General features: G+C 38.3%; 1 long non-coding RNA gene across 1 annotated transcript in view; it reads right to left on the bottom strand.

Annotated features, from left to right (window-relative positions):
- Window positions 1–25,408, bottom strand: part of LOC115832417 — a 221,098-nt gene that overhangs the window by 139,121 nt on the left and 56,569 nt on the right. The window contains exons 2-4 of the long non-coding RNA XR_004027912.1: window positions 19,791–19,972; window positions 17,266–17,400; window positions 15,971–16,167 (exon numbers count right to left, since the gene is read on the bottom strand). This is a non-coding gene — a long non-coding RNA (uncharacterized LOC115832417). The remainder of the gene's footprint in view (window positions 1–15,970; window positions 16,168–17,265; window positions 17,401–19,790; window positions 19,973–25,408) is intronic.

Genomic DNA, 25,408 nt, shown 5'->3' with positions numbered 1-25,408 from the left:
TTCTTGTCTTGTGCTGTTTCTATATAGGTTCTAGCAAAAAACAGAAGCTGAAAATCAAGGTGATTGCAAAGATGGCCATGGTAGCTACTGAACTAGTATAGCATATAACAGGTGGGGAGAGAAAATAAAGTGGGTAATTTAACCACCTAAAAGTTTTAATCATCTTTAAGTGTCCGTCCTTAAACCCAATCTCAACATAATCTGCCTCAAGTACACTAAACTGTTTTAGACAATCCCATCCATTCAACTAATATTTAGCTGAAGTAGATGTTAGACATCATGTTTGGCACTTACTGGAGCCATTTCATTTGGTGATAACTAAGAAATTATAATCCTCGCTCTAAGGAGTTCAAATGGAGAAGCCTCAGATGACACATATGTAATAAATTATGATACCATGTATTAATAGCTATAATAAAAGTATGAAAAAACTGTCATTGAAGGTTGAATTAATTCAACCTTTCAAATTCTTAGTTAAAATGACAGTTGGAAGCCTAGATACATTATGACAAAAATAACTTATACTACCAATTTGCAGAAATGTATTTGGAAATGGTAAAACCTGAGCCAGCCTGATTAATGGCCATCGAGCTGGATCAATAACAATGAATCAATACTAAATAAAAAGGATGCTCAAGATCAATGAGAGGTAAGACTTGTGATTATGCCTAAATCACTCCCCTTCAAAGTGCTTTACCAACATGCACTAATTAATCTTTATCATATTGTGTTGAGAATGATAAGTATCATTATCCCCAAATAACATTAGAAGCACTAGGGTTTAGTGCCTTTCCCAGAAGATGCCCAGTATGAGACCTGACCACTTGCTCAGAGCCAGAAGAACTAATCAGCTCTTGATATTCTATCTTAGGAGGCACCTTTGGCTAAGAGCAAAGTGATGTGTGACCTAGAGCCCCAGCTCCATTCTTCAGTAGATGGGTGACTTTGGATGAGTTAAAGTCTTTGAGTTTCAGTTTCCTCATTTATTGAAAGACATTGATGCCATCTGCATAACAGGCTATTTTAATGTTAGAATGAGTTAATGCTTATCAACCCTTGGAAAATAATAAGGGCTCAATAAATTGCAAGCACTGTTGTTGCTGCTGTTGTTATACTTATTTTTGGAAACATTGGCCATGAACTGCGGTTTACCCAAGGATGGGACCAGCTACGAGATGCACACAGCAGGATTGGGAGCTGCCCTTTGGGATGGAAGGAAACTAACGCAACTCGAGCACTTGCTATGCGCCAGTCATTGCTTAGGTGGTTTATGCTTTGGATTTCAAATTGGTCTTCGTTTTATTCCTCACAACAACCCTGCAATGGAGTAAGCGGAGGTAAAGCCCGAGCCTGGGCTCTTTTCTCTGGCACATGGCAGCTTCTGCTGTCCTGGGGCAGGTGGAATAGATAGTGAGAGGGTGGTCCCTGCTGCAGTGGTGGAAAGCAGAGGAGAATCCAGGGCAGTGGTACTTAGGAACTCAGACTGGTAGGCCGGTAGTCTAGCTCCAGGAAGCCCATCAGCAAGGGTGAGACAGATGTTAAGCTGGATGCCAGGAAGGCTTCAGAAGAAGAATGCAAGAACAGCAGAGCAGATCTTCTGTCCCAAGATTAGGGGCTAGGAAGAATATGAAAAATATACACCCGGGGCCTAGAGAACTACAGTGAAATCCAGAGATGACAGCAAGATCCAAAGGCAGAGGGCAATGCCTCTTCTGATAGGCACAGATAACGGAAATGAAGGCCAAGGTCAGAGCAGGAACACTACCAAGTAAACTTGACATCAAGTAGGGTTCTTATTTACTTTTAGCCACTGGATCTCTGTTTTGCTATTAATTTATTACCTCTCGGCTCCAAATACACCCTTCAATACATGCTCTCTGATAACAGAATCCTTTTAAATATTTCTCCTTTAAAGTGAGCACAACCTTTAACCTTTCTCTGTAAAAGGTGCTGAAGAAAGATTGCAGAACAATTTACAGTGGTGGCCGGAGAGCTTGGCAGTGTAGGTAGACAGACAAATGTTTCCTGAGCCCCTCCAAGCACCACGTAAAGCCTGGCCCATCAGGTAAAGCCTGGCCCAGCCACAGGCCCAGAACACAGCCCTTCTGTGATTTTGCAGTTACTCATCCAACAGAATTCATCAGTACTTCAGCTAAAGTTCTTTTCAACCTAGTTTATGGTTTCTATCTCCAGATTCTACTCATTGTATGACAACTCCTTTTTTCATTTGAAACTTTACCTGAAACCCAGTATATTAACATGAAATCCAAACTCTGTAAGGCCCGTGTGACCTGCCTCCTGCCTTCTCTCTGACACACTCCTAAGTGCTCTTGGTTCCTGAATGCACAAGGCTTCCTTCCTGGCTTAGCTCTCTGCAGCCTTCAGACCATCTGCCTAGAAAACCCTCCCCATGAACTTCCTGGCAGAGCCACCACCCTGTCCTCAGGCAGCACCCTATCTAAGGTAGCCCCTCAAATCACTCTTTTTATAAGTGGTTAATTAATGTTTATAGCACTTATCACTCACTGAAATTGTCTTATTTGCTCTTACCCCTACCAGCTCCCCCACCACTGACCTGCACTCCACAACCCCATCTTCCTGGCTCTTCTCCAAGAAGTAGAGTCCTTGTTGATTGTGTCACCTATATCCCACCAACATCCAGCACAGTACCTGGCCCTTGGAGGGGCGCGGTAAATTTTGTCAGGTGAAAGAATGCCGAATGGAGAGCTCTGATAGAAGCCTCCAAGCCTAAGCCTCAGTTCTCTTCTCTCCCTCCACATCTCGACTCTTCTGTGGCCACTAAGGCACTTTAGTAAGACACCAGGATGCCCAGGAACTGTCCTAGGGAATAGAGCTGGAACTCCTTAATCCCAGCCTCCCTTGAAATCGTGATGGTTCCTTGAGCCCGCAAAGTAGCAATGAACTCTGTGTCCAGGGGGAATGCAGAGAACCTGGGGACCAGGCTGCATGGCCGGTGATCCCAGGGGCTCTGCCAGAGGACTAGAAACTCAAACTCCTACTTCTCACTATGGCAGACAGACTGCTCTCTAATGTAAGTGAGAGCCTGTGTGTGCCCTTTACTTATATTTTTGCTTTTTTTTTTTTTTGGTCAATGAGAGATTTTAAAATAAAATGCCTCTAAACCTAGAATCATAAGAGTCAGTGCAGAAGAGACCTTGGCATCACCCAGCGAAACCTCCTACTCAATTTACCTTTTTACCATCCACTTTTGGGAACTCTAGTAATTACTTATTTCAAACAACAGTGAAGCAGAGACTTTATCCTGCTCTCTGGACTATCAAGAAGCAGGCGCTGATGGCTGTTCTGGGAGTTGGGGTGAAAGGATCACTTCAATAGCAAAGGTAGTTCTGACCACAAAGAAAGTGAAAACAAGAGCTGACTGCAGAGGATGTCAAAAAGAAAGGAGAGGAAGGAAGTAGCTCAGCCCTTTGGGTGAGCCCTGGAGGGAGTGTTTAAAGAACTCGTAAAATCAGGGCCTTCTCTTGACCACCCCCACTCCCCTCCAGCAGGCCCTGGAGTCTGAACTCAGAGGCAAAGTAAAAATAATAAGAAGGGCTAACCAAGATAAGAAAGAAAAAGGCAGAGTGTGGAAACAGCAGGGCTTTCTGGACTAAAATCTCGGTTGCACCTTGTACCTCTCTGGAGATGCTCCCTGTAAAAACTGCCTTTCTAGGGCCAGGAAATTGCTGATGACTCCTCTCCTATGCAAGAAAATTCAAGAGAGTGAGCCTCAGAAGTTTTTAATTTATTAATCAAATAAGTAATATCTAGCAGTCAATATGTTCTTGGTGACTGTAATTTTTCAGCTCTTTCCACGGACATCCACAGAAGATGAATTACGTTATACATAATCACAGATTTGACTTACAAATTAGAAGATTATTTAAGGCATAGTAGAGAAAAAGCATTTTTTTCTTTTTTCCCATAGCTATCAAGTTTATCTCTAGGCAGTTTTTATGAAATACAACAGGATATCTTTAGTAGCTTTGATCTCCTTTGATGGTAATGGCATTATTATTTCTAGTGATTAGCACTGATAACAGCTAACATTCATTGATCACCATGTTCCAGACACTGCACTTCACTCTTTACACACATACTCCTCACAAAAATCCATCAAGGTAGACAGTATTACTATCACAATTTTTGAGATGAGAAACTGACACTCGGTTCCCCTAAGTAACTTGGTCAAGGTAGTGAATAGGTGGGAAGACTGGAATAAAGATCCTATATTGCCACCTATACTCTGAAAACCCATTATTCTTTTTGACCTACACCACCAGCCATACAGTCAGGAAGTGGGAATTCTAGCGATAGTATATACCCAATTTCAGAAGTTTGTGAAGAACCAATGCAATGATATTTAAGAAGAAATTCCATATGGCTTGAGAGTCAGATGAGGCAAAATCAGTGGAGAGTATGAGTTGAAGAAGGAGTTAGAGACCAGATTTTGAAGATGTCGTGTATAGCATGAAAGGTGTTTAATTTTTTAAAATTGGATATTGAACTGGTCTCCTGGAGGGATGGTGTGGGCCGGAACTGAGACAAGGCCTATGAGAATGGAGAAGCAAAGCAACAGACCCAATCTCTCCTCCGAAGGAAGCAGACTCAGTTGAACTTGGGGATTCATTGCATGCGGGAGGGTGGGAGAGAAAAGAATCAAGGGTAACTCCCATGTTTTCAAGTTGGACAGAAAGAAGAACAATGATGGCATTTAGAGTAATGCATTGTTTTGCAGCAAAGTGAAGTGGGAAACTTACAAGTTGAATTTAGGACATGTGAGTTTTGAATGTTTATTTCCTCAAGATCAGTCAAGACAGAAAAATGTAATCTAGATATTAGTGCAGCAGAAGTGGGAAGCCCTTTATCTGCACATGAACAGTGACAATATCCATAGGTATAATTCATAGTCTATTGTCACAAAAAGTCCACATCTCTAAAACGCAATCTAGTTTTTCAAAAATGAATGAGGAAATAAACCCAGGAAAAGCAAAACAGCCTTGTAATATAAGTAAATAACTTGTTCTAACCTAAATGAATACAAATGAAAAGTTAAAAATAATCACACTGTGCACCCCTCAAAGATCCACAGCAAGCAAAATGCATTTTGTCATGGTGGGGTGGCAGTGAAGTGTTCAAAAGCACCATAAAAGTAGAATTCTCCAAAAAGTAATGCAGGTGTCTAGGTCAAATGCAAATAAGGAGCTATGCAAATTGACTTATACTTGACTACAAAATCAGATGCTTAAAAACATTTCAGGAAAGTGAAGTTTTAGTCTTACAAAATTCACCCGGTCCTCATTATAATACGTTTCCCATTTGTGCCATTCATTCAATGCACTAAATGCATGATGGGGCTCCAGTTAAGTAGATTTAGAAGCTGATTATACTGCATTAAATGTATTCACTTCAATTTTAGGGAGGTTTTTTTTCCTTTAAAAGGATTACTAAACCAAGAAAAGTAGAAAGTAAGACAGAAAATAAAATACCCTTTGGTGATTCTGTAACAAGATTAGAAAATAGAATGGCTTTATGATATCATGTAAGAACATACGTTCTCACTTATCTGATTTAAATAACTAAAGAATACATTTCAATTTTGTTAATTGCTTTTACACTGTACTTGACACCTTCTGTACACATGATTAGTTCATCCCTTGAGACTGCATTTACTTTAGAAATGCCTATCTTTTGTTATGAATTTACGTTTTTTTCTTTTAGAATACATAGATGGTCAACAATTTTTTTTTAATTACCAGAATGGACACTCTTCTAGGTGTTTAAAGAGTTGGGTTCAACCTTGGCTCCGCCGTGAAGAATAGATTTCACGAATCTTGTCCTTAATTAGTTTCCTGATTTCTAACATGAGGATATTGAATTACACTGCATGAACTCTAAGTGTCTCCTAGGTCCAAAATATATATGATTTTGGGAAAAGGTACTTGGATGTCATTTTTTGATGTTGCCTTCAATCAGCTTCTATTTAAAATAGAAAAAATACCAAAATGCAATGATTGGAATTACAAAACTATTCATATGAATGTATTTATGAATTGAATCTTCATAGATAAAGTGTACTGTATACTAGCCAAAGCTACCTAAAATTCAATAGTTTGCAATATAGTAAATTCCGTTTGTTTCTAAATAAACCTAGAAGGGAAGTAGCAGAAGAGAATAATTGACAAGAAAAGAGAATTTCAACATGAATCAACTCTATCATAATTTTATGTAGCATGAGTAGCCTGGCCAATGTACGTTGAGAAGTACCCTTTCAGTAAGACATTTTTAAAGTATAAAGTAATCCCTTAAATAGGACATAGGAGCATCAGTTTGCATATGTAACAGGTAAAAGGGAATTTTTTAATCAACGCCCTACAGTTTTAAAAAATTAATACTAATTATTATAGCAATGATAATATTATATTGTAGGGCTATGTCCTATTTTATAACAATTATTAAATTTAAAAAGGCAGTTATAATAAGTGAAAAATAATTTGCAAAACATAAAGCCTCATACCCACCACCCACCATGCTGCAAAGAAAAAACTCCAGACAAATGAGCAACTTGTCCAACTTCCCATTGTTCATAAACAGCCAGCCCAAGATTCTGTTGATTTTCCCATTCTTCAAATATTTGCTGAGTACCTTCTGGGCACATTGATAGTTCCTCCTCTTTCTTTTTCTTCATTTTCTTCTTCAGAAACTAACCAATTTGCCTCCAATGTATGCTTCCCTTTTCCTCCATGTTTTCTGACTTCTTGTCTTTTTGCTCTACATTTTGGTGGTTTTCTTTGTCTTTAGACATTTTCTTTCAACTTTTTCCTATCTTCTTTTAGTTTTGGCAAAAGTATTTTAAATGTACAAGAGCTCTTTCTTATTTTCTGATAGCTCCTTTTTAATAGCATCCTGATTTGGTTTTACAGATGTAAAATTTCCTTGGGTTTTTATGAGTATGGATTTCAGATTTTTAAGTGATTCTCTGTTCCTGAGTCACTTCATTTTCCTTTTGATCAGTTTTTCCGCATGTGTGAATTATTTCCTCAAATGCCTGATGATCCTTGGTTATTTTTTCACATTTAAAAATTAAGCAATAGAAAGATTTACTGAGGGCAGTCGTTTATTAGCTGGAAGCTTTAATTCAGCAGGAATGGGCATGGGCTCACCATTATACTGGAGGTAGCCTTCCTCAAATGCCAGAATGAGGAGGGTTTTCTCAAGGTGACTAGCCTTCACACTATCTAGTCTGCTTCCTTGTAACAATACCTTCCAGTTTTACAACAAAAACAAAACCCCAAACCCCAGAACTCTTTGTTGTTGTTTTGACTGGGGAATAAACATGTAGCAATCAGGTGTTTTTCAAGAAGGAGTAGGAAATAAGGGCTGACAGCTGTGATATATATAGATGAATAATACCTCTAAAATGCCTCTGATTTCTATTCTACTTCTCACTTGCATCCCCTGGTTGGGGTTCTCTGATAGGCAGGTCAATTTCTCTTCCTATTACAGGAATCTCATTGTTGATACTTTAAGTTGATGTTCCTTCCACTCTATTTTTCAGTTAACATTCTTCTATGTTTTTTTTCTTCCAAGAATTGGTTGACATCTGCAGGTAGAAAGATATTCACTGTTTTGGTAAAATTGTGCCATTTTTATAAAATTTATTTATTTTTTTAAATGTATTTTAATAGACATATGCTAGTTGTTGAGACTAATTTTGCTTTAGATAGTACCTTCTTCTGTAAGCCAATTCCGACAGGCTTATGGGGCCTTCATATAGGGTCTGAATGTTGGAAATGAAACCAAACACTTAAGTTTGCAATCTGCTCTATGCAGTGAAGGAAGTGGATGACTTCCTGATTCAAGTCTTGTACTTCCTTTTGAAATTCCAACTAATCCCTGCAGCAGTCTTGGGATAGATAAGCTTCTTGTTTTCAGGTTATTTGCAGGACAAAGATGGTTGACATACCCTGGGATCAGTGTAAGATCCAGCTTTTCTGGGCTTGGTTTAGTCTCCACTTTCCTAGGTGCTTTTCTATTTCTTCAAAATTAACTTTTCTGTTTTTCAAAAGAATAGATTTCCAGAAGCCATGTGCCATGTCATGATATTTATTTAAAGGAAAACATACATTAGACAGCACATTTGATGATTCTGTTTGATCTCCTCTGTTGGCTTGTTAGCTATCACTCTTTAACTTAGTGGTTGCTTTAGGGTTTGTAGTATGTATTTTCACTTGTCACAATCTATATCCAAGTGATATTACACCACTTGAGATCTAGCCCAAGAACTTTACAATAGTACACTTCCATTTCCCCTTCCTGACCCTTGTGTTATTGTTGTCATATATTTCACTTGTATATTTATTATAAACTTGACTTTACTTTTTTTTGTTTAAATATTTAATTATACTTAAAAAGATCTGAATAAGAAACTTCTATTCTGTTTTTTCCTTTGCAGTTACTGATATTGGCAGTTTCCTTTCCTTTGTGCTGATCCATATTTCTATGTGATATAATTCTCTTTCTGCCCTAAGGACTTCCTTTAACATTCTTAAATTGCTGATCTGCTGGTGATAAAATTCTGTGAACCTTTTATGTATGAAAGTAGTCTTTATTTCAGTTTCGTTGTTAAAGATATTTTCACTGTCTAGGATTGTAGATTGACCTTTTTTTGTGTGTGTGCTTGAAAGATGTTGCTCCATTTCCTTCTTGCTTCTGCTGTTTCTGATGGGAAATCTCCTGTTATCCTTATCTTGTTCTTCTGTACAGTGTGTGTCTTATTTTTCCCTCTGGCTACTTATAAGATTTTTAAATTAAATTGTTATGTGCTTTGCTGTAGCTTTCCTCATGTTTCATGTGTTTGATGTTCATGGAGCTTTTTAAATCTGTGAGTTTATAATTTTCAACAAATATGGAAAATGTTCGGTCATTATTTCTTTGGATGTATGTTCTTCCTCCCTACTCCTTTAGAGACTCCAATTACACATATATCAGGCCACTGCAATTTGCCCCACTGATGCCTTTTTCTCTGTTTTTTTAAATTTGTATTTTATTTTTAATAGTTTCTATTGTTGTGCCTTCAAGTTCACTGATCTTTCACTTACAGTGTCTAATCTACCATTAATAGCATCCAGCGTATTTTTTATCTTGGCCATTGAAGTTTTCAGCTGTAAAAGTTTGATTTGGGTCTTTTTTACATTTTCTATGTTCCTACTTAATTTTTTAGATACATGTGATATAGATAGAATAGCACATTTTATGCCTTTATTTGCTAGCTCATTTCATGCCTTTGTTTGCTAGATTTAACACCTTTGTCAGTACTGAGTTGGCTTTAATTGATTGACAGTTTTGCTTTTTTCATAATCGGTAATTTTTTATTAGATGCTGCATATTGTGACTATGATCTTGTTGAAGCTAGGTGATTTTGTGTTTCTACAAATATTTTGAAACTTTGTTCTGGGATGTAGTTATTTGGAAGTACTATGATCTTTCTGGGTCTTGCACTTAAGATTTCTTACATGAGATCAGAGCTGTGCTCATCCTTAGACTAATTTTTCCCACTTCTGATGCAAGATCCTCCCAAATATTCTATCCAATGCTTCATAAATCTTGAGGTTTTCCAGCATGGCTGATGGGAACAGGCACTATTCTCAGACTTGTTTGAATGTTGAACAATGCTGTTTTGAATCCTTTTAGGTGGTTCTTTCCTTGATGTTGGGTAACTTCCTCACATGCATGTGTACATCAATACTCATTTGAATGCTGGAGGAGAACCCTCTGCAGTTCTCCGGAATTCTCTCTGTGTGCAGCTCTCTCTTCACTAGTACTCTGTCCGGCAAACTCTAGCTGTTTTGGTCTTACCAGGGTCTCAGATCCATCTCCTCAACTCCAGGAGTATGCCAGACTCTGCGTGGGTCCCCTTTTCTGCACTATGGCTTGGAAACTGTCTCCTGGTCATAAACTAGGGCATTTGTAGGACTCACATTGTTTGCTGTCTTTCAGGGATCACTGAATTTCACTGCCTGGTGTCCAGTGTCCCACAAAGCATGTTTCATATATTATATCCATTTTGTGGTGGTTTCAGGCAAATGGGTAAATCTGATGTTTGTTACTCCACCTTGAGTGATTGAATTGTGTTCTGATTGTACCTAAAGGACACAGTAAGCCCCGAGAGGAAATGACAATGTGGTACGTAGCACAAAAGCAGCAGAACTTGGGGACATAAAAAGGAATCAAAAGGGCTATAACAAAGAATGGCTTTTAATTAACTCATGTGAGTGTATGACTAAAGGTCTGAGGAGTCAAGGCAGTAGGAAAAACTACAAAATTTGGGCTTTCATGACATCCTCAGTTTCAAAAGGATGGGGGCTCAGAAACTAAAATTGATTTTTTTGTGCAATATAAGAACAAATACTTCCTGATGACAGCAATTTCAGAACACAAAGTGCGACGGGTAGATAGAAAACAAAAATAGAGAACGTGTATAGAGTGCTTAGCGAGGCACTAGTATAAGGTTTAACAAGTATTAAGTCATTTAATCCTTTCAACAACTCTATGATGTCAGTAACAGTATTATCCCCATTGTACAGGTGAGAAATCTGAAACACAGAGATTAAATTTTACCCAAGATCAAATGACTACAGAATAGGAGAACCAATATTTGAACTCAGAAAGTACAGCCCCAGAGCTTGAATTCTTAGCTACCCACACTATATTCACTTCCAAGCTAGATGAATAGAGGGAAATCCTTCTTCTAGAAGAAACAGCTAATTTTTCATATTACATTGTAGGTATTCTGCAGTAGGATAATATTATTCTGCTTTTGGTCACTCAGCCTCTACCTTCTATTCCTCTGAGGAATCTTCACCTTTAAGAAATGAACATGTTGATCCAGTTTCAAGGGGAAAAAGAGAGTCAGAAACCTCAGAGGCAATAGTTCAAAATGTAGCACTAAGTGGACATATAAGGAGCATATTTTCCACAGGACAAGGTCAAGAGCACCTGAAAATGTCTCCATAATGTGTATTTAGAAAGTGTATGTCACAGTGATTCCATTATTGCAGAGTTCTAAGACCTTGTCATCTTTATTTGGACTTCAAATCTGGTATTGGGTAGCATTAAAAAATTAAGGTGGGCCGGGCACAGTGGCTCACACCTGTAATCCCAGCACTTTGGGAGGCCGAGGCAGGTGGATCACGAGGTCAGGAGATCGAGACCATCCTGGCTAACATGGTGAAACCCCGTCTCTACTAAATGTACAAAAAAATTAGTCGGGTGTGATGGCAGGCGCCTGTAGTCCCAGCTACTTGGGAGGCTGAGGTGGGAGAATGGTGTGAACCCGGGAGATGGAGCTTGCGGTGAGCTGAGATCATGCCACTGCACTCCAGCCTGGGCGACAGAGTGAGACTCCATCTCAAAAAAAAAAAAAAAAAATTAAGGTGACATAAAATTAACATTTTACTAAGAAATTGCAGGGAGTCTTTAAGATAATCGATATCACACTATGATATTGAGATTGCTGTAATTTTAAATTATTTACCAAAATTGGGATATAACTAGAGCCCATTGCAACATACTTTGTCCATTTAAACAATGACATATCTATATATGGAGGAATATACTTTACATCTGACTTTTCTCACACTGACTAACACTCTTTCTGCTGTAACTATCCAGCCCAGAACAAACAGGACCTTTCCAATTACTACTGGGGTTTCTCCTTCTGAATAAGTCTACATCAATGAGAACCCCAGAAGTGAGTGCTACAAAGTGTGTTCCAGGGTAAATGTAGCAGTAATTCTGCTCATGAACTCTCTGAGTTCCCCCTGCCTCGATCCTCCTGCCTCTTCTCTTCCCCACCTCTAATTCGCTCCATTGGTGATACCATTTAATCCCATGGTACCAAATGCCAATTTTTACATTGATGATTCTCCAGAGTTTATATTCTGCCAAGACCGCTCCCTGATTATCAAACTACCTCCATAAACCTCTACCTGGATGCCCAATAAGTGTTTCAAACTTAACATGTACAAAGCTAAACTCCTGAGCTTCTGCCCCAATCCACTCTCCTCATCTTCTCCATCTCACTGAATGAAAAACAAACCTGCATATATATTCAGGACAAACGTTCTGGGGAGTAATCCTCATTCTTTTTTTCTTACATCACACTTTGAATGTATCAGAAATTCCTCTGGTATCTGACCACATATCATTATCTATGCTGCTACCCAAGTCAGCACCATCTCTAGCCTGGATTGTTGGAATGCCCTTTAATAGGTGTCCTTGATTTCATCCTTGTCCTCCTACAACCTGTAAGAGTACCCAATGTGATCCAGTTATAAAAATGGTAGATTATGCTCACCTTCTGCTCAAAGGTGTTTTATATATATATATATACATTTCAGTATAACATATATATTGCAGTATAACAAATTATACTGCAATGAGTTCTTAGTGATATCCCAATTTTGGTAAATAATTTGAAATTAATAGCTTCCCTCTTAGAACAAATGCAAATGTCTTATAATGGCCTAAGGAGAATTACAAAATTGGCATCATCACCTTCCAGATCTCGTCTTCTACAACAGTACTGCCAGAAGAATATAATGTGAGCTACATAAAAGAAGTGCAATTTTAAATTTTCCTGTAGCAACGTTAAAAAAAATGTATAAAACAGATGCAATTCACTTTAATAATTTGACATAATACATCCAAAATATTGTATTTCAACATTTAATCAGTACCAATTGCACAGGATATAGTTTAGGTTTTTCTTTCGTTATAAAGTCTCTGAAATCCGGTGTGTCGTTAATGTGTACAGTACACCTCAATTCAGGCTAGCCACACTGCAGATGCTTGATAGCTATATGTGGCCAGGGACAGCGTAGTTTTACAATAACTTCTCAGTGCCTCTCGTTAGAGCAGGCATGCTCCTACCTCTAGGCCTCACAGACCTTGCTCTTCCTTCTATCTGTAATACTCTTTCCTTTGAATCTCTTTATCCCTCTTTCCTGCACCCTTTTCAAAACTTTGTTCAAGTGTTTTCTTTTTAGTAAGATCTTCCCTGTCCACAACATTCAAATTCCAACCTCTTCCAACTATAACATTTCCTATCAGCATTTCTTGATTTATTTTCTCCATTGTATTTAACACATTCTAGCAAATTACATAATAAATATCACACACACACACACACACATGCAGGTTCTTACATCAAATTTAATCTGACACGAAGCTCTCATGCAACTAGACTGGTAGGAAGTTTCATTACATTATTATTATTGGAGCTCCTTCCTTCCACTCCAGAGTTGTGTGAAAGTCCCAGGAATGATGGTAACTCATAATGTATTAAATTGATTCCAGAACTGCCTTGCTGCAATTGGGCACAGTAGACACTGCCAGCTTGGGGCCCTGGTGTCTACAGTCTGCAATTGCTGAGTTCAGTTCCTGGGTTCCCAGCTTCTCTAGGAGGCAGGTCTGTCCCACCTCCCTAGATTTCTGCACCAATTTTCCTTATTTAGAGAAATTCAGGCCACCATCTTCTTCCTAGTCCTTAACAACTTCCCCCAATGTTTTCTTATCACCTCTCCCAACGCTCCAGGTATTTGCCTCTTTCACTTCCCCTTAATATATCTCTTTAGTAACTTTAACTTTAGGAAACAAAATCCTTAATGTCTGAAGGAGAGTAAGGATTGGGCAGGGGTGATCATGATAAATGGTGGACAGGACTTACAGGCAAGCTTTAAAATGGACACTTGAGTCAAAAGCCCAATTATCCCCTTGGACTGGATGGGGAGAGATGGGAGTAAAAATACAGTAAAAATAAGATCTGTTAATATTGTAACAAAGTCTTGACACAACCATAAGTAAGAATTTTTGGAGATTTCAGGATATTTTCATTTTTTAACGACGCATGTTTTTGTCATCCCTATTTATTATCAGGAAAGCCTCCAGATTAAAACCATTTCAGTAATACTATTTTGATGCCAGGAAAATAAGGGGCCTGGAAGTAGTGTCACATGGTAGCAGCATACAACAGCAACTATAAAAATGTATGCATATAAATATACATGGGTACATACAGACATACATACAGGTTTTGAGAAGAATGGAACCGAAAGAAATGCTTTTACACTGTTGGTGGGAGTGTAAATTAGTTCAACCATTGTGGAAGACAGTGTGGTGATTCCTCAAGGATCTAGAACCAGAAATACCATTTGACCCAGCAAATCCCATTACTGGGTATATACCCAAAGGATTATAAATCAGTCTACTATAAAGACACATGCACATGTATGTTTACTGTAGCACTGTTAACAATAGCAAATACTTGGAACCAACCCAAATGCCCATTAATGATAGACTGGATAAAGAAAATGTGGCACATATACACCATGGAATACTACACAGCCATAAAAAAGGATGAGTTCATATCTTCTGCAGGGACATGGATGAAGCTGGAAACCATCATTCTCAGCAAACTAACACAGGAGCAGAAAACCAAACACCACATGTTCTCACTCATAAGTGGGAGTTGAATAATGAGAACACATGGACACAGGGAGGGGAGCATCACACACCGGGGCCTGTTGGGGGGTGGGGGGTTAGAGGACGGATAGCATTAGGAGAAATACTTAATGTAGATGACGAGTTGATGGGTGCAGCGAACCACCATGGCATGTGTATACCTATGTAACAAACCTGCACGTTCTGCACATGTATCCCATAACTTAAAGTATAATTTAAAAAAAAAAAGAGTAAAAAAATGCTGTAGAAAGGAAAGGGAAGCAAATAGATGCTCAAGAGAAAAGGAAGCCTGGAGGATGAAGAAAACAGAAATCTGGGGAAACAATAAACAAACAACCTGATTTCTGGGTTGGGAGAGGGGAGGAGAAAGGAAGGACATTGCATGAGATGCCAAGTCAGGGCCAGGAAGAGTTTCATGAAAGAGATGTATTGCAACGACCTATGTGCCATACACTGCATTTTGAGGATACTGAATCGCTTGAGATCTTACCACTAAATAACAGAAAGGGAAAAAGTGAAAAACTTTACTGGCTATCTCCTCTGCGCTAGGTAATTTTGCATACAATATTCCCTTTCATCTTCACAATAGCACTATAAAGTAGGTAAGATTCATCTCATTTTCCAGTTGAGGAAAGAGGGTCAAAATGATGGAATGCTTGGCTTGGGATCATGCAGCTATTCAGTGTGGACTCAGGGAAAGAAGGCATGCATCCAGCCCTGGGTCCTACATTCTTGCTACGGCTGCTCCTCTGGCTGCATGCCCTTGTAGGAATCATTTACTTTTCCAGACAGATCCCCATAATACATCTTCTGCTCCACACTGGAAATATCTCTGTATTTCTGAAGCTTTATTTTTTCACTTTATTTTTTATGCTCAAGCTAGACAGTCAATAAGGATTTAGTGAATAAGTGAAAAAAAAAAAAAGAACCCAAGTGCATAGGTTTGTGTCCATTCTATGTCATTTAGTTCAAACTATATGATTTGACAGTAGCGGCCTGTAAACATAATATGCATACTACTCATTTAAAAATATACATAGCAATCCAGGGAGCATGACCTCTTAAAGGTAGGGTCCCCTCACAGGGCACCATATGCTAATCAGCAAAGTGAAATCAGTACTTTGAACAAATTGAACATATGCATGAAAAACGTTTCTAATTTTTGTATTATTAAGATTTTATAAGATATGTAACGATTCTTTGGCGTACTGTTACAATGCTCATTATAAAATCTGCAAAAAAGGATTAAAATAAATCTCACATGTCAACACAATCTCCTGGGCAATTCTTCACTAGACCAAACGATGCCATCCATGACTGCATTATCTATGAGGCTGAGAATGGCTAATGAGGCCCATCTATTGTGATAGAGCCTGTACTGCACTGAAAGACTTTTTCTCTTTTCTCCGCCACGGGCTGTACTTACCCACTCCTGCAGAGAGAGCCCAGCCTTTATAGTTGAAGGCAAAGGTGAAAACAGCCAGTGTTGTCTGGGCTGAAAGACTTCAAACTTCAAATAGTCCTTGGGTTGTAGGGAAAATCCTCATGGCCAATGTTTTTTCATGATGGCGGGGATTCTTATTTCCCAGGCACAATGGAGAGTACCTGGCATGAAGCCAGGAGCTGAAAAAATATACACACATATATATGCATAGATACATATAGACATATATATATATATAAACACGTGTGCACATATATACTAATATCATCAAATCAATACTAGAATTTTGTTGATATCACCAAAAACCCATCATGTACCCCCTAATCATCCCACTACCTGAGCATTTTTCAGAAACTTTGAACAGTATGATTTTTTAACACTATTCCCAGCTCCTGTATTCAGTGGCTTATTTACTTTGTTACTTTCAGCCTCCTACTCTCATTTGAGATGTCTCAAAATAGCATTCCAGTTATTTGTGTTTTCATCTATAATTATTTTCTCAACAAGAGTTTTTAAAATTCCTACATAGTATTTTTTTTTTAAAAAAAACAGGACTTGAAAAATGATGCAAAATTCTGCAATGTATTCTTAGAAACAAGATGCAAATATATCACTAGTAATATGGAGGCAGAGTGATTTGAACACAGCAGAAAGGAGTATTAATTTCAGTCCTGCCACCTACCATCTGAGTGAATCATGACAAGGTTTTTGTTGTTGCTTTATTTACTTGTTTGCCTTCCTGGTCTTCAGTTTCTCACAAGTATATATGAGGAATTGGATCCTGTGCCCTCTAGCATTTTTTGAAACTCTGAGTTTCTAGGATTCTAGGAAAGTTATCCTAACCAAATTTGTGTTGGCATGACTGGCTTTAGAAAAGCATAGCCAGTAATTGATGATGGGTCTCACTGCAAAGAACAAGGGCAGAATGAGCTAGACCCCACCTCATAATCCTTAATAAGTCTACCTGTATGATTAAGAGCAATCCTTAATGAGTACATCTGTATGATTAAGAGTAAAGGTGGGTAAACCTGACTTCTACCATATAATCATTATGGAAACTACAAGTCACTTTATCTCTTCAATCATTCATAGAATTGAGAAACAAAACCTACCTTGACAAAATTTAAAAGCATTAGATAAACTATAAGTGTAAAGCATTCACAACCATACCCAGAACATTGCAGGGTCCAGTTGATAGCTTCTACTAATGTTCTTAACAGAAAACACTCAAATGATAGAGCAGACAAGAAATACACAGGATAGGAAAAGAGACTTACCAAAAGGAGATAATTGATCCAAGTTAAACAAAAAGCTATTTATTTCCTCTTTAAATTGTTCTTGAAATTTGCTAAGACTTGCATCATTGTTCAGAAGTTGTTTCATGCCAACTCGGGTGGTAGATAAAGGGAGACCTTTCAAAAGAATAGATTTACAAATAACCACATTGGTCTTTATCGTCCATGTTGTTCTTTTCTCTAAAGTCATAGGAAGTATAATATTATTGATCAGACAAGACAAGAGCCTGACCTACCATAATCAAACAATAACCTTTTATTTATCCACCTGGAAAATGTCCATGGAAACTATAAAGGAGAGTGTTTTGGGTCAAAGAGTACATTTGGTTTCATGTTGAGAAAACTACCCCATTCTAGTTTATTTCCTAAATAAAGAGCATGGTTGCTTTTGTACAGTCATGGTCTCAAAGGCAAATCTTTTGTTTCAGAGGTTGAATGGGCTATTTCTCTACATGTCTGATTACATGCCGTGCATCTCAAAGCATATTGACAATTTCATTATACTGAGTGCAGTAATCCATATCAACAGCTCATCCCTGTTTTGAATTATAAAATGAAGTGACTTAAAAAGCCAGGTATAAGCAAACTTATCTGCTTCTAGTCCTTCAGGGACTGGACTAGGTCCAAAATTAAACAAGACACAGAGTAGCTTTTTAAATTTAAACACTTCTTAAAACTGTTTTTTCACCAAAATAAGCCACCTAAAAGATTAAAAGCTCTTTTTCTTCCTTAAAAAAAGAGAAAAAAAACACATAATTACATACTAATTTAAAACTCTAATTGAGTGCTCTTGTATTTGTAAGATGTTCCACTTTCCTTTAGGGACAATATTCTTATTAGTCACACAAGCTGTCTAATCATGTAAGGGCAAGGCTTCTTCAAACCATATACCTTTGTTGCAAGGCAAATGAGAAAGTGCAGTGCTGTCTTTTTTTCCTCAGTGCATCTCAATTATATACTTATAAAAGCAACAATCAAATACTCAGGCTGAAAAAAAATGATACCTTCTGGACTAGCACAGGTCTAAAGACAGCTGAGATTAGTCCTGACTGTATTTTTTAAGACAGTTCTCTTCCTGGTCTAAATTTAAAGATTTAAAGATTAGAAAAAGACAAACAAAAACAAAACAAAAAACAAAGTACTCATGAATAAAGGACAAGGAAGCTTGGTTAGGGGAGCAGAAAAGCAAATACTTGGACACTTTGGTTGGCTTTGGAATCCAGGAGACCCATGTTCAATCTCAGGTGAGTGACCTAAACCTCTGAACCTTGCTATCTATAAAAAACAGGGGTAGTGGCCGGGCGCGGTGGCTCACACTTGTAATCCCAGCACTTTGGGAGGCCGAGGCGGGCGGATCACGAGATCAGGAGATCGAGACCACGGTGAAACCCCATCTCTACTAAAAATACAAAAAATTAGCCGGGCGTGGTGGCAGGCGCCTGTAGTCCCAGCTACTCGGAGAGGCTGAGGCAGGAGAATGGCGTGAACCCGGGAGGCAGCGCTTGCAGTGAGCCGAGATCGCGCCACTGCACTCCAGCCTGGGCGACAGAGCGAGACTCCATCTCAAAAAAAAAAAAAAAAAAAAAAAACAAAACAGGGGTAGTAACAGCATCTCTCAAAAAGGGCTGGAGTAAGAATTACGGGAGATAATACGTATAAGTGATTTTCACTGTTCAAAGTAAGCAATGGATGTTCAATATCATCAGCATAATTAAGAAATCATTTTGCAAGTGTGAAATATACAATGTTTAATTTTCTCCTGCTCCCCCTTTCTCTCCATATGCAAAGGTATACAGGGAAAAGGGGAAGTAAACTAGTATTTACATAGAGTGTTGGTCATGTTCCAGGTAATTTACATAGATCATCTCAACTAGTTATCATGACATCTGCCTGGGGTATGTTCCTTTTAAAGATGAGGAAACTGAGGCTAAGACAAAGACAGAGACAGAAAGACAGTAAGACAGAGAGAGAGCCTGAAGCCCAAGTCTCCAGTGCCCAGCCCATACTTACTCTACTACAAACGTTCACATGCACATGTATTAACACACATGCACACCTATTCCTGAGACAATTTGGGAATTTGTGATACTCATAGGCTTACACAACCTGAGTACGGTAGCTTTTTTATTAATATTTAATCCTCAACACAGCCTCATAAAGTATTATTATTATCTCTGTTTCATGAATTACACAACAGATGCTCAGCACATATGTAATATAAAAAGGCAAAAGCTATTAAGTTCTGGATTTAGGATTAGAACTGAGGTCTGTTTGACACCAAAGTCCAGGTAATTTCTCCTATATAAGGACAACTTCTGATGAGAAGCAAGGGTTGTTTGAATAGAAACCCTTCATTAAAATACATAGAAAAATTTACTTTTTACTCTCTTAAGATATAAAAGATTCCACTTTCTTTTGGGAAACTGGTTGTCTCATGGTGAAGTTTTTCTTGCAGAATAAAAGTGATGAAACTGGCTCTCTTTGAATTGGGTGAAAAGAATGAGTACCTTGGACATGAGCATCCTGCTGGCTTATTTCTTGTGTATTATGGCATTCAACAAAGAGGAGAAAGGTCCTATTTGATTTTAGCAAAATGTGGGATCCATGCAGCTCATTTGTAAGCTTCCTTCCTGTAGCAGCTCCCATTCACACAGCGAGGTCACAGCGTTGGTGATCCGAATGCTCACACCTGCAAGATGAACTTTAATATATCACATATTTCAACTGTGAGATTTCAAATGAAACCTGTTGTTGGCTCTGTGTTTCTAGGCAGCTCATAGATCCCTGTCTAAAAGCACTGGGCATAGCAATGATCTCATGATGGTATCTCAATAAATTTCTGTGGAGCCAAACAGAAAAGCCAGAGAGTCTTTGGTTGATAGCATAACAGAGTGGACAATATTGCCTAGAGAAGGCTACCATTTGGAAGACCTTCAAGGAACCATAGTGTGGATTGCCTGAAACAAGTACAATCATGAATATCAGTTGTCATTAGTTCTTGAACCGGCATCTTGGTAACCAAGTAGCTTAAACCAAAACCATCTTACAGAGATTTCCACAACCCGTAAGATCCCTAAAACAAGATTTGGAGAGCAGAAATTAAGATGCAATAGTAAATTAGTTATTGCATATTAGCATAAACAGGTTTAAATTTTTATCTTTTGCATCAGGATAAACTATCAGTTAGGAGGTACAACAAGAAAAAAGAAAGCCAAGATGAGCTAAATACCCAAACATGAATTGGCTTTAAAAAATTCTAGCTTCAATATACAACTCCTACTACTTTGAAATGTAAAGGTTTTAACACTAAAAGTCATCATTTTGATTTTAAAAATGTTATGCCAAAAGGTCTTCACTAAAAAGCATTATCTTGATTGAAAATATAAATGTTTTCACAGGAAACAAAGTTAATTATACACAGGATGCTGAAAGTATGTCTTAACTATGAGTCAGTTGTTTAAATGAAAGAAATACAAGTCTGAAAATTATCACTTTTCCAATTCAAATTCCCACTGGAATTTCTAGCAGTTCTGGATCCCACATCCCAAAACACCACCAAAACTGCTTAAACAAATGTACATACATACACCACATCTAGGTATATTGAAAGAGCACAAATGTCCTTAAATGTGTAAGTAAGAAACACAGTTGTACAGAAAAATACACACACACACACACACACACACACGTGCTTCTGAAGTGCCACCATTCATTCTAAAAGGCTATAGGGTCAGCTTGACAGTCTTTGGCTTGGTTTAGGTATGCAGTAGGTCACTGCCCTGGTTCTGCTGCTCATGACCCATTGCCTAGGTTGCAGCAACAGGTAGTCCACCAACCTACTGCAAGAGATAACTTCCTAAGATGCAAGCTGTGAATGAGTCATCTCAAAAGCTTTCCATGGGTCTCCTGTGTTGGCAAAGCTATGTCCCATTTCTATTTGATGACATTTATGGACCTTGAAGAGACTAACAATAGTTTAGCTCTATATTCCTCAAATTATGCATTGCCTAGAAAATCCAGGCAGTAAATCTTTTCAAATTTTTTCAGATTTTTAATTTTTGTGGGTACATATGAGGTGCATATAATTGTGGGGTATATGAGATGTTTTGATACAGACATGCAAGGTGAAATAGTCACATCATAGGAAATGGGATATCTATTCCCTCAAGCATTTATTCTTTGTGTTACAAACATTCCAATTATACTCTTTTAGTTCTCTAAAATGTAAGATTATTATTGACTATAGTCAAACTGTTATGCTATCAATAGTAGTTATTACTTATTCTTTCTACCTACTTTTTGTACACACTAACCATCCCAGGCAGTACATCCTGGCGAACAGTTGTACTATATCAAAACCAGAGATACCTCCACAGTCTCCACTGTTGCCCTGGAGATATGGATTGTGATTAGGTGGTTGAATGAAGGACCCAGAGCTTACAATCTGTGGCTGAAAGTATTCCAGCTGTATTTCATTAATTTGAAAGAATCATCTATGGAGCTATTAAAAATACGGATTCCCAAGTTTTGACTCTTCTCCCAAAGGTTCTGATTTGTTAAGTTTTGGAAAGGAGCCAGGAATCTGCATTTTTAAAAGTCCCCGGTCCTTCTGATGCAGCCAAGCAGCAATTTCACATTTGGAGCCATACATAATTTATTTTCCTCATTTTATAGGTATAAAAACTGTGAGCCAGAGTAGTAAAGTGACTTGCCAATGATTAGTCAGAAAGTTGCTGCAAACTAGAACTGGAACCCAGGTCTCCCAACTCCCAGTCTTCCTTTTCTGTTGGGCTGCCTCCCACTAGAGCAGTAGGGGTGTCATGTAGCAATCTCTGTGCAGCTTCCTGTAGCCCTTCATTGGTTTTATTCTACAGATACTCCTTCAATGCAAATTCACTTTTTTAAGAAGACAAAATTTCACAGTAAAACCTCTCACAGGTCAGTGCAAGAAACCTATTTCACCAGAGGCATTTTTCTGGCTCATCTAATTCTTGACGATGAATTGTGATTTGCCTCGTTTATTCTGTCTGTACAGTGGGAATTGCACCAGCTCTCACTGAATTGTCTGTTAGCGTTATTAAAAGAATGGATAAAGACAATAAATTCTGTGTCACCTCTCAAACTACTCTGTGACAGATTTCCTATAAATAACAATATGAGTATGCATTCCTGCTACAGCATTAGCATCAAAGACAAAATGGACAAATCAGATTGTCAGTTCATGATTTAGCATTCTCATGAGAAAAGCTTGTGCATGCCAGACAAGTACCTCACATATTAACATTGATGTTTTGGGCCAGTTGAGATACATTTACCTTTACCTTAAACTGAAATGTATACTTGGAAATTAATTTAATCCACTGGTATGAAAGTCTTTCTGTGGCTAGCCTTCTTGGGGAAAAAAAAGCTTGACATCTTTGATAAATTCAATAATTCATTCTGGATGAAACCAGTTTTATGTGCTCAAACTGAAACTTCTTAAATACTCCTCTGCTTGACTTAACTAATTTTATGTAGCTTCATTTACTTCCATGAAATAGTTTAAGTATCAGGGGAATTGGATTCACGGTCTGTTTCACAATAAGAAAATTTGCTTAGTTGGAGAAAAAGTCTTTAAAAACATTTCCAGTACTAGATTATTAAATTATTGCTTTTCCAACAAATGGGTGAACTTATTCAAGTAAGACTTAATAATTCATTCATCCATTTAAAAACATATATATTGAGTGCTCATTATGGGGTAGAAACTGTTGGGCACTGAGACATAACAACGAACAAAAACAGATTTTTCTTACTCAATAGACACACAAGGGCTTCCAAGGGGACATAAACATTAATCTCATAATTACACAAAAGAGAAGTTTGTTATAGGAGGAGAGTATAGGATGAGGTGGATGTAAGTGAAGTCAGAGAGAGCTTCCAAAAGGGACCAACAATTCAGCTGAGATTGGAGGGGTGAGCAGTTTCTAACTAAGGCAAGGAGGGAAAGAATGTGTACATGTGACAGTGGAAACGTGATGACCAAGGACATACAGCCCAGTTCTAAAGAAATATCAAGAGTAACTCTGCTGATGCATGTTTCCAAGCCAGCCTTGAGGCTTGCACCAACCATCCAGGTCCTTGATCATGCGGCAGTTGTGGTTTACTGGACAAAGTACTTGAGGAGGAGGAGCAAAACACCTGGAAAAGTTGCTTTAATCTCCACAGTTCTAAGTCATCATACTTGCAAAGGGAGGTTAATAAGGTATACTGCCTGAGGTCACAGGAAGATTAAATGAGATCAAGTGTGTGCAGAGTTTTATAAACTGAGAAGTACTACACAAAATTGAGAGAGTATAAAAGATTATAATGACTAATACCTTCAGTATATAAACTACTTTCTGTTAAAAACAAAATTGGATATTATTAAGGAGACACTGATCTGTTGTACAGACGGGCATAGTATTTTTTCACGATGCCATACCAAGCAGGACAGAGGCCAGGTCCTACCAGCTTGCTGTGTCTTGCGTGACCAGGCATTCTCTATTTTAAGGCCTTCAAGGGGATGTGCCTTACCTAAAACCCTGGCTCCCACACCAAGTGGCTGTGTAACATCAGCCCAGCCCTAATAGTCTACCATCTGAAGATCAGAGGTTAGATTTTTCCCTAATGCTGCAGAGGTAACCACAAAAATGATCTGAAGTTTCTCACCCATAAATCTTTGGACTAACTGCAAAATTTTATTATTGTTGTCCTCACTCAGAGTCTCTCCATTATAGGATCTTCCCCAGGCCATGGTAGTGCCCAAGGGAAATTATACTGTGGAAGAATGTTTTAACAAAGTTATAGTGTGGTTACAAAATCAATATCAAGGAAATTCTTGACTAATTAATGTAACTAAGGATGGAAAATTTCAAGAAGTGTAGTAGATGGCAGGTAAGAGAAAGGAAAACTTGATATATCCAAAGAACAACAAGTGGCTTGAAGATTTTAGAAGGGGACACTCACCCTGATCAGGAAATCAGAAAAGGTAAATTAGCACATTATGGCTGATAGTTATATTAGCTCAATCTAAAGGTAGATGGATCATTTGGTGAAAGTGGATACTCGAAGTGACACAGAGAAATTCTTCTTTTCAGAAAGGATGCATTTCTGCCCTTGTTTATTTTCTCTAGGGGCCACATTACTGCCCTCAGGAAGTAGGTTTTTAGGAATCAGAGTGGCAAAGTTTAACTCTTAGAGAAATTCCAGCCACAAGAGAAGAAGTCCTGTACCCCCATCCCCATCCCCTTGTTTTACTTGACACCACGCCTCTGGGAGGGCCCAGTGTGGATTAGAGTTAGGGCAGCACTTTTAGTGCTGGATATTCAATTCCCACTCCCAGAAGAGTTTCCTCTGTTTTAAGGACACTGCCAGCACCACTCCACAGTGGCCCAGGAGGAGTCAGAGTAACAGACTGATCCATGGCCATGATTAAAGCATCCAAGAAATTAGATGGGTGTTTCTGCATGTTCTGAATGGATAGAAGAAAAAAGCTTAGGGTTACCTTTCCTTGGCACAAACTTAAGTTATGTAGTCATGCACAGTTGCATTCCAGCATAATTTTAGATCAATGGTGATTCCAAGGCAGACTCAATTTTGCCTTTCAGTCCTGGGTTGAAGACCATCCAGGTTCTTGTTAATGCAATTTTCCCACCATAAATGGCCTACTACAAGTGAGTATGTGTTCATGTGTTGTGTGTGTGTGTATTTGTGTGTATGTGTAAACCTCACCCTCAAGCGTCACTGTCTTTGTTGGAGAGCCACCATTTCTGATTGCATTTTATTATTCAGGTATCTGTAATCTGGCTTTTCATTATAGCCTAAGTTAATCTCCCAGCTATTCTTCATCAAATTCTGTAACTTCTTAGTTATAGCACCAATATAATGAAGCTAGAACTTTGCTCCACATGGAGAAATTTTGACTACTCCAAAGCGTAGGGAAGTTTTTCCTTCCTATGACCAAAGAAGCTTTGAGTGGTACTTCCTGACATGGTATCTTTTAGGAGCATCCTATTACCTTTCCTTTATTCTCTTCTGTTCACTTCTTGTGTTTACTTTGGGGAATCATCCTGCAACTCTTCGAGTTACTCAGGCTGGAAAGCTT

This window comes from Nomascus leucogenys, chromosome 22a (genome assembly GCF_006542625.1).
Source record: "Nomascus leucogenys isolate Asia chromosome 22a, Asia_NLE_v1, whole genome shotgun sequence".
NCBI classification, from domain to species: Eukaryota; Metazoa; Chordata; class Mammalia; order Primates; family Hylobatidae; genus Nomascus; species Nomascus leucogenys.
This window is presented reverse-complemented; position numbering and strand designations above follow the sequence as displayed.